Here is a 9,876-nt window from a genome sequence, read left to right on the forward strand (position 1 = left end):
TCTACAAGATAATATTTACCTATTTAAAATATAAAAAGTTAGAAAACACGTATATTGCATGAATTGGAATGGCAACAATCATGCACAATACCATATAAAAGAATAAGATAGAAGAATAACATGTAGTTCTAACATAAAGCAAGTTGTTAACATCATTACATGAACTTGGAATTCCAGCAACTTATACCAAATATTACATTGCATGAAATGGAGATCTTGTAATATTGAGCTAATATTTTTCCAAGGAAATAGCTAGAGTTTGCACATTACATGGAGCCACCTCGAATGCATGGCCAATAGGTTATAATCCTTTTTTCCAAGTTACTAGATTAAGTGTGGGAAAAATGCATACGGAGCACTATCCACCATGCATATATTGGCACAATTAGTCATACTCATAATCAAAACTCATGCTACCTTCACCCAAGGCACTTCCAATTTCAGACCCAAATCCCTAATTCACTTTTCAAGATTAATATGATCTCCACCTGACTCTAAACCTCCTAACCTCTAGACGACAGATCCTCTAACCTCTGTATTTATGTTACCTAAATAAGGCAAGGAATGATTGAACAATATGTTGAATGCAAAATACACACTAAAAGTGAAGCTATTGGCACAACGTGGAACCCATGATCAGTAATCCAGATACCCAAGATCTATGTTCCACTTGCTCCATCTCCCTTCAATATCTTCAACACAATTACTATTCTATCCCTAATCAAGAAATACCACTTTTTAATTTCTTTCAGAGGGTATAGCAATGGTGGATTGAAGTCCACCAGTCCCAAACCTCATCAAACTCAATTTTGATTGCCATAGCATGGGTAATCTAGGAAATTCTGGTATGGGAATTTTCAGACCCTCAAAAGTCCTTTTAAGTCATTCCAAATGCCACATGTGAGAGCAAAACAAAGCATCATCTACAGGATTTGATAAAAAGAGCATGATTTCTATTTCCTTACGAAACTAACTAAATCAATGTGATACCATGCACACTGAAATTGTTTACCATTTAACATAGAATACTATTCAACAGGAGCTAGCCCACACAAGCCACTGGTACCTTTGAAGGTCAAGCCTTGCTTTAGTAAAACATCCATTGTTTGAACTTTACCCCTTGCTGCAAGCCATAAGAAAGAGATAATCTTTGAGGGAACTTGAGACTTCCAAAACCAGGATCAGACCACTTTAAAACCATTACCAAGCACGACTGCACAACAAGATTTAATAGTGAATCATCCATTCTTTTCACAAGTCCACACTCTAGTATCACTAGAGTTCAGATTGACTTGAACCTTCTGCAAACTCCCTAACATTTTTTTTTTTTGATAATTAACTCCCTAATAGATTTTGGAGTGCATCCACCTCCCAATCATTTAAGTTTCCTTCAATACCTAGGGAACCAAACTAAGTGACCATTAACAAACTCCAAGAAATCCCCTTACCACACCATCTCTGTTAAAGGCAATGGAGAACAAAGTCAGGAAGGCCTCGACTAAAGGCTGATCTAAACACCAAATGTCCTTCTAGAAGTAGACTCTGCTTCCCTCCCCTACTTTAAATTTTATGTCTTTGAAACAGAGGAAGACGCACCACAATATCTTTCCACACACTAGTGCCATGGTAAAGGTGAGAAGGGAGAGCAGACCAACCTAGGAGCTACCATACTTACCCTCAATTACTTGCATCCATAGCCATTTACAAAGCAAAGCATCATAGCCATTTACAAAGCAAAGCATTCATAGCCATTTACAAAGCAAAACACAAGGGGTTCTTAGAGCTTGGGGTGTACGGTAATGTACAATGTGAAGTACTCTCAGAGTTTTCCATTCATAAAACACTATATAAATAGGAATTTTCAAAGCAAGTTTGAAAAGGAACCTAAGCATGTTGCAAATTTACATGGAACTTGACTTTGATAAATAAAAAATGGCAAGGTTTCTTTTTTTTTTTCTTTTTCTTTTTCTCAATGATTAGAATGCTAATTCATTTTCCTTTTGTTTTGATACAAGAAGCACATAAGACAATATTTACATTTTACTTCCCAGCACCATCCCATTGAATAAAATTATATACAATCTGAACAATGCAATCAAGTTTCAGCATGGATTTAATCATATCAAAACTTACATTAGACTCATATTGCTTTGTCAAATCAAAGAAACAAGTTTTATCCTTTTGACTCAACAAACAAAGCTTGTTAGAAAATACTCTGTATTTGTAAATGCAAATATTCCAATTTAAAGGCACTTTATTTAAAGGGGAAAACACATAAAAATTTTGAAGTACATGAATAGGATCAATGGCTCAAAATTATTATTAAACCAAATTGCATTTTCAAATGTTTTTAGCTTTTCTTTCTTCCCCATCTACCTCTCCCTACAAAAAAAAGTTAAAAAAAGTATATTAGAGTAAAAGGTTAAGATAAGATATGAATGCTAGTAGCCTAGTATGCAATATCAACAGTTACCAGCTTTACCAGAATAGCAAACCTGAACCTATAGAACTTCCTTACATTTAGAAGAAACTTCTCAAATAAGATAGTTAATTCGTTTTACCAATTTGATCAGCTTAAAATTAGGTTTTTGATTTTTTGATAAGAAATTCACTATCATTAACTAGATTTGACTAGTACTAACTCAATCAGTGTAAAATTGTACTTGAGTAATTTAGACATAGTAGTTCGCTAGAACAAAATAATCCCCCCCCCAAAAAAAAAGTGCTAAGGTGTTTTTAGAATGATAAGAAACAAGTGTTACAAACTCCACTAAGTGTGCCTTGATTAGAAATACTCAAATCCTATGTTGGAGAAAAACAAAAAAGCAGAACAACAAATAAATGAATAAAATCACATAAACAGATAATAACATCATTCTTTAGAGAGGAAAAACAAAACCCAAATATCTTATACCTACAATAAAATGAATCCAAACCCAAATATCTCCCATCGATTTCATAAACAAGCACCTTATACCATCACAACTCAAACCATGAATAATTTCTAACTACATTTAACCCTCTAACATACCCAAAATCCCCATTTCTATTTATAATCATCAAAATCCCCATTTCTTCAATTCAAAGAGAGAAGATGGTTTTTCTATCTCAAGATTTTGGCTTAGATCAACAATGATATCAGAAAGAAAACACAGAGATGGCCGAAGAACACAGAAAGGTAACTCAAGATTTCTTTGCTGAGCAAGAACCATGGAACGCAAAAGGAAAAAAAAAGGGTAAAATAGGACCGCTAGAGAGAGGGATTCATGGATCTTGTGTTACCTTCCACAGAGATCGCCGGAGAAGCTACCGAGATATGGTCGTTGGAATAACGGCTTTGAAGGGGAGACGAGCTTGTCGACTTCTTGCTCTGACAAACCCGATAGATTTTCTTATACTTTTCTTTTCTCACCGGGGTCGCACCAAAATGGTGTGATCTCGCTCACTAAATTTTGGGAACCCACGTCCCCCTAGTTTCTCATCCCAAAACACTGTTTATCAGTAAACAAACACAAGAAAGAGAGAATCATTCAGGAATATTCCCTTTTTTCATCCATTTCTCAGCAAACAAACATAGCCTAAGGGAAAGAGTCTCTTCAGGAGAAGTTTGTTTACCATTTATCACATTAGAAGAGCAACTGGTTGATATCTTGACCAAGATAGTTCCCAGGGGGAAATTGACACACTATATAAGCAAGCTGGGCATGATTGACATCTATGCTCAGCTTGAGGGGGAGTGTAAAGAGATTGGGCCGAATGGGCCCTAACAGCTTCTCATGTGATATCTTTTATTTTATCTTTTATTTTATGTTGATGGGCCTCACTTAATGGGCCTGCTATTTGTTCTTATTTTACTTTTTTATGTAACTGCCATGCTCGCCGCCCATTTAAGAGTATACTTGTCATCATCAATTTTTTAGAGATTAATAAAAAATAGGGTTAGAGGAGAAGGGTGATTAATTCGACTTCTTCTTCTCTTACCTCTTCTCTTCGTCATCTCCTCTCTTATACAATTATTCAGATCTGTTCTATTATGCTAATCAGTAAATTTAATCTTGATATTAGAGGACTAATTTACATCTAATATCAAACACTAGGAGCTGACTTAGTTGACAATGCCACCAATATGGATGTAATGCCATGCACATGTAAGGTTTGGGATATAAGTGGCCTACATTGTGCTCATGCACTTGGAGTGCTTACTTATACAAGAGGTAGGGTGGAGGACCTATACGACAAAGCCTTCCACAAAGCCACCTATGGAAAGGTGTACAATCACTTTATTCATGCTCTCCTGGGGCGAAAATATTGGCGACAAGTGCAACACCACCCAATTAGACCTCTCATAGTAAGGAGGAGGCCAGGTCGACCCCTAACTAGTAGAAGAATAGAAGAGGATAAAGCAACCCCATAATACCGTGCCCCATTGGAACGTAAGACAATTATGTGTTCTATTTGTGGTATATTAGGGCACAACAGAAGGAATTGCAGAGCCCTCTTCCAAATATGAACAGAGAGACTCTAGAGGTAAAATCACATAAGCCTCAACACAAATGAACTTATTACCACTATCTATTTTTTTGTGTACTGTGTACAGTGTACTAAGTAGGGTATTTGAATTGTAGGTACAAAGACTTGTTGTTGCTAGCCAAGAGAAGGGTTATATCTACACAAGTTGCTAATTCATACATGCCCCATCAAACTCCAACAACTTATGAAGTTGGGTCATCATCAGGATCAACAGTTGGTAGTACAAGTGGAAGGTCCGGTAGGAATGGTAGAACAAGAGGGAGGGGGAAGTCTATTAGGAGTGGTAGAGGTGGTAGAGTTGGCTTGGAAACCTCTAACACCTAGACATTGCTTCAATAGGAAGACAAGTGAAGACACTGTTTTTAGTTATCATAATAATTTATTAATTCAATTGACGTTTGTATTGACCTTCATTCCAATTGGTGTGTGTAGGCAGAAGAACAAAGTGGTCAGGATTTAAGATACTCATAGTCGTGAGAGCCCATACAATGACATGGGTTATTTCAGGCATTTAACTTACAGTTGTGTTATTCTTTGAATTTTGATATATTTGACACACCCATGCTATTTTTTGAACTTTTTTATATTTTGACACACCCATGGATAGACTGAAATATGAAAGTGGAAAGACAATTGAATTGGTTAGAAGAGAATGGAAGTGGAAGACACACTCATTTAGGGTTGTGATATTTATAATGATGTATATTTAAACTTATACCTGATGTGATGGCCTCATTGGACACTTATTTAAACTTATACTTGTTTCATCCATCTCTAGTTTAGTCATCTCCTTTGCTATTACATCTCAATCTCTAGTCTAGTCATCTCTTGTTTCTATTCCTATACCTTAAAAGCATCTCAATCTCTAATCTAGCTATCAAGCCTACGATGTCCCCATGTATGCCTAACTTGAAATGTTGTTCAATTTTGATGAAGTAAACTTGAACTTAAAAGGTTACGGGTCTTCTGGATGCTAGGATAAGGGCTTGGAATGGTTTAGCAGAATGCAGGTGTTGACATAAATTTTGTGTATTTCAATTAACACAAAATATGAAGACAAATTACAAAAATAAATTTGTAATAAAGAAAAATACAAGGGATTTGAACTCTCTTTGATTTCTACTCGATGATGTGAGCAACCTTTGATTAATGGTCGAATTCAGTGAAGACGATGGTCGTTGGCGTGTTTCTCGTACTTCTTAAAGTATTGATGTAGATTTTTTTGATTTTCATGCTTTTGGAGATTTAATGTAGATTTCTTCACTCCGGGCTTCACACTTGATCGGATGTGAAGAATGCTTCTCTAAGAAGGGCCCTTTTGTGGTGGTTTGATATTCTTGGGAGAACTTGAATCCAAGTGTGTTGTAGAGAACGAAGAGACTTTTCCCTTCTTTCTTCTCTCTTAATCTTGTTGTTGCTTGAGTTTGCAGGAGCTTGTAGTTGCTTGTAATTTTCAATGTTGGTGTCTAAGAGCTTCTTGTATTGTGCTTGTGAAAAAGAAAAGCTCTTTCTTCCTAAGCAAGGTTATTTATAGCCTAGGATTAGGGCTTCCACCTTAGTCCACTTAGCTAACCAATCCCATGTGAGTGGGGTGTTGGGTTAGGGTTAATTCCCATGCATGCACCATTATGTAGGAGTTAGTGGTATTGCTAATGCGACTACCCTATTAAAATAGGACATGAACCATATTGGACTTGATACATTTGGATCCTTGGGCCACTAAGTCATATTTATGTAAAATAGGGCCTTGGGCCCATGGAGGCTCATATTAATTTAGAGGCTATCATGTAAATTAAGCCCATTTATTTGGCTTAAAAATTGATATGTCTACAAATGCCCCCTCAAGGATGAGGTAACAGAGTTTAGTGTAGTGCCAATGTCTTCGATGATGTTGATTTTGATGTTGTATGGCAACTTGACTTGAATGTTTGTGGAGATCTTGTTCAACCTCTAGTCCTTTAGGCCTTCGAATCAAGAACACAAAAGCCTTGCTACACATGTCAATGTTCGGTAATAGGAGTATGTATATATCACATTCAAATTTTGGAGAGTTCTTTGAAAAATTACACTCCTTATTCTTTGTAAAGTAAATGAGTTTCCCCGAGCTTGAAGTTTGTTATGATCAGATATCCGAGGAGAATGTATCAATCATTCAATAACTCATGCCTTCCATACCAACTAGTTTCTTATTATGCCTTGGATGGATTGATCTTCCACGCTCAATGCATCCTTGATGTATAAAGACACTAAGACCTGTCACTATGTTGATAAGGAGTCGCCATTAAACTTTGTGCAGAGAGAGATGGTGTTAAGATATCATCTATCTTGCGGCTCTAAACTGCTCCATTGATTTGAGAGCCCCAATATTACGTAATTGTTGGAAAGTATCACTCTTGAAGTCTCAGACTTTTAGTACAATACAAACACTTCCCCACAACTTTTGTATAAACAAACCTTACCACATTAGTAGGGTTTTCTTTTTTGTTGATGTAATATTGGAAGCCACCAAATCTTTATCATATGAATTCTTTTGGTTGAGACTGTAAGCTATCATCGAAATTACAGCTTTAGTGGTTATTTTCTCCTTCTTCTAATGATGTTGTATCACATGACTTTATGATTTGCACACTTTCCAATATTGCTACATGAATACTTAATTTGCAAAGGCATCCATGTGCTTAAGTTTAATTGATGCGGAATTTCTTTCTTTTTATTGATTCTTTGCTGTCTCATGGTATTTTAATTCAACAATTCGGCAAACCCAATGTAATTTTCTTTTTTCTTTATGCCCACCATCAAAGCCACCAATACTTCTTTTCTTTGTTGCACCTTTTCCTTTTAACCCTATTCATGGTATCAACATCATCCTCTTCCTATTCACCACCATGGGCATATTCTAATGGGTTGATCTAAGGTAAATTTATTAAACTACCATTGTGGTTTAGTTAATTATCTAAATATATCCTTATTGGTTAAAAATTGACTAATGCTATTCCTATTGTTTCTGACAATTAACTAATTCTTCCCTTACCGTTAATGTTCCGTCATAAACCATTTAAATGTCTCTCACATTACTGTTATAATTTCCAAAAATACTCAATTTACCTTTATTATAACTTCCAACACCGACTTAAGGAATATGTTATTGTCCCCTCTGGCACCAGCTCTCACACACGACACTGACATCTCTGGCATTGGCACTGGCATCTCCAACACTGGATCTTAATTGTGCTGAGTGATGAGATTTTTGCAGGCCCCTTCGTCACCTCCGCTCGTTGGATCCTGAAATCCCTCTAGCAGATAAACAAAGGAACCAGGTTGCAGACTTTAGCGAGAGCATTTCTCTTAGAGCCTCTGCTCCGCCTGGTCTTAAGTGCTAGCTAGCCATTGTTTCACGAGAGAGAGAGAAAAAGAGGTGTGAAGAGGGATGGGGGAGGCGGTTTATGCACCAAAGTCGTTTCTAGTTCCGTCCTTCTCACAATTTGTACAAAAAAAAAGGTCCTATTTCCGCCATTAGAGCTCTGAATATTCTGGGTCTATTTTTATTTCTCAGACTTTTTTTCATGTGTTCTGCTCTCAAATTCTCTAGGCTTCTCTTCAGATTCAATTATTGTTTAAAATTTCCAATTCCTTTTTCTGATTGCAGGCGGAAACATCTGAACACGTAGCTTATGGAGGTATTAAAGATTCCGTGCGTGAATGGTAGTGTATTACCACTCAACCTTTGAAACTGAAAGGACTGAATCTTGGATTTGGAGGGTCTAGTTTGTAGATATTACGATCGCACAGGTTGTTGCCAAATGCCCTTCTAGAGTTGTTAACTGATTCTGGTTAAGGAAAATATTAACAGTTCTGGTTAAAGAAAATAGAGGAGAATAAGGGAAGAAATCAGTGGGAAGGAATCATTGCCGCCTTTGTTTCGGTTGAGAGGTAGGAGAGAAGCACATGGATGATTACAAAAGAATAGAGAGAAGTGCTAACAAGGCTCCTGCAGCGGAAGATTTATTTATCTTCTCTTCTTTAATCAAAAGGTTTATCTGTTTTATTTTGAAAATTTAAAAAAGAATAAAGGATAAAATAATCTTTTTCATTTTCATTTGAATGGAGCTAACGGTAAGAAAGGTATTAGTCAATTGCCATAAACCATAAAAGTAGAGTTAATCAATTTTACACAATCAATTAGCTAAACTATAATGATAGTTTAAAAAATTCACCCGTTGATCTATCTTGTTTTGGTCATCTAGTCAACTCTTTACCCGAAAACAGGAAGTGAGCTCTTCACATTCTGATTTGATCCACTTTGAAACAATGATTAGATAGTCTCGGTGCTTTCCATGGAAACTGGGTCAACACATGATTTGGATGAACTGAAGAGGACAACTGGCGTGAAGTTATGCCTCCCAACGTGTCACAATCCGCTTAGATGGCCCTCATTTAATAATCGTCGGTTACATTCCGATTTTCAATTCCCCTTACTTAATGGTCTTGAAGCTATGCATCCCAGCGTGTAGCAATCCGCTTAGATGGCCCTCATTTCATTCTGATTTTTTTTTTTTTTTTTCTTTTGTGAGTGAACGATGAACCTCGGCTTACAAATTGGGATTCTAGATTTTGCAAATCCTTGTCTTTCAACTAGCTTCACCATGGTAGGTCTCTTTGTACTAATAGAAGCCAAGGGTCCAACTATTTCCTTATCCCCATGATCACTAATGTCATCTTAGGCTTTAAGAATGCAAAACGCGATTGGACTGTATGTCTTTTGTGGACTACTCAATTGCCACAATTTCAAATGTGTAGACAGTTAAGTGAAGTTTGTAATACATAAACATAATATCCACTCCCATTCTACGCTTCTCTTCTTCCTTTACTTTTCATTTGTCTTTTTATCGAACAAGGATGATTGAAACGCTCCCTGAGCATTTATGCTTTATAACTACAATATGCTTTAAGTGCATGTTTATCTTTGTCTATTGTTCATCATTCCAGAATAGTTGAAAATGCTGTAAATCCCATGGACTCGAAAGATAGTCATGGGCTAAAAGTGCTGATGTTTTTAATGATCATTGTTCAAATAGTCACTCTTAACCTATGAACCTTGAAACTTGGCATTCTCACAAACTTTTGCCATGTCGTAATTGTAACTAACATGGTGTTTTGGTTGCATAGGTACTCATGGAAAGTTCCCTTTAGTGGAGAAGCAATTTATTCCATGTATCATGAGATCCATTTACTTCTATAGGACATGTTGAGTAAGAACTTCATTGCTTGGCACATTTATATGGCTTCATCATCAACAGGCCCTTGCATACCTTCAATGGTCCGGGGTCCCTAGGTCTAGAGCTTCGT

At 36.5% G+C, this 9,876-nt stretch overlaps 1 long non-coding RNA gene across 1 annotated transcript; it reads left to right on the forward strand.

The window, feature by feature from the left end:
* Positions 1-7,672: 7,672 nt before the first annotated feature.
* Positions 7,673-8,617, forward strand: LOC148871139 (uncharacterized). Its single transcript, XR_016106468.1, has 2 exons — positions 7,673-8,028; positions 8,177-8,617. It is a non-coding gene; the product is annotated as an uncharacterized LOC148871139 (long non-coding RNA).
* Positions 8,618-9,876: the final 1,259 nt, after the last annotated feature.

This window comes from Nelumbo lutea, chromosome 2 (assembly GCF_056320005.1).
Source record: "Nelumbo lutea isolate HS-2025 chromosome 2, American lotus-T2T, whole genome shotgun sequence".
NCBI lineage: Eukaryota > Viridiplantae > Streptophyta > Magnoliopsida > Proteales > Nelumbonaceae > Nelumbo > Nelumbo lutea.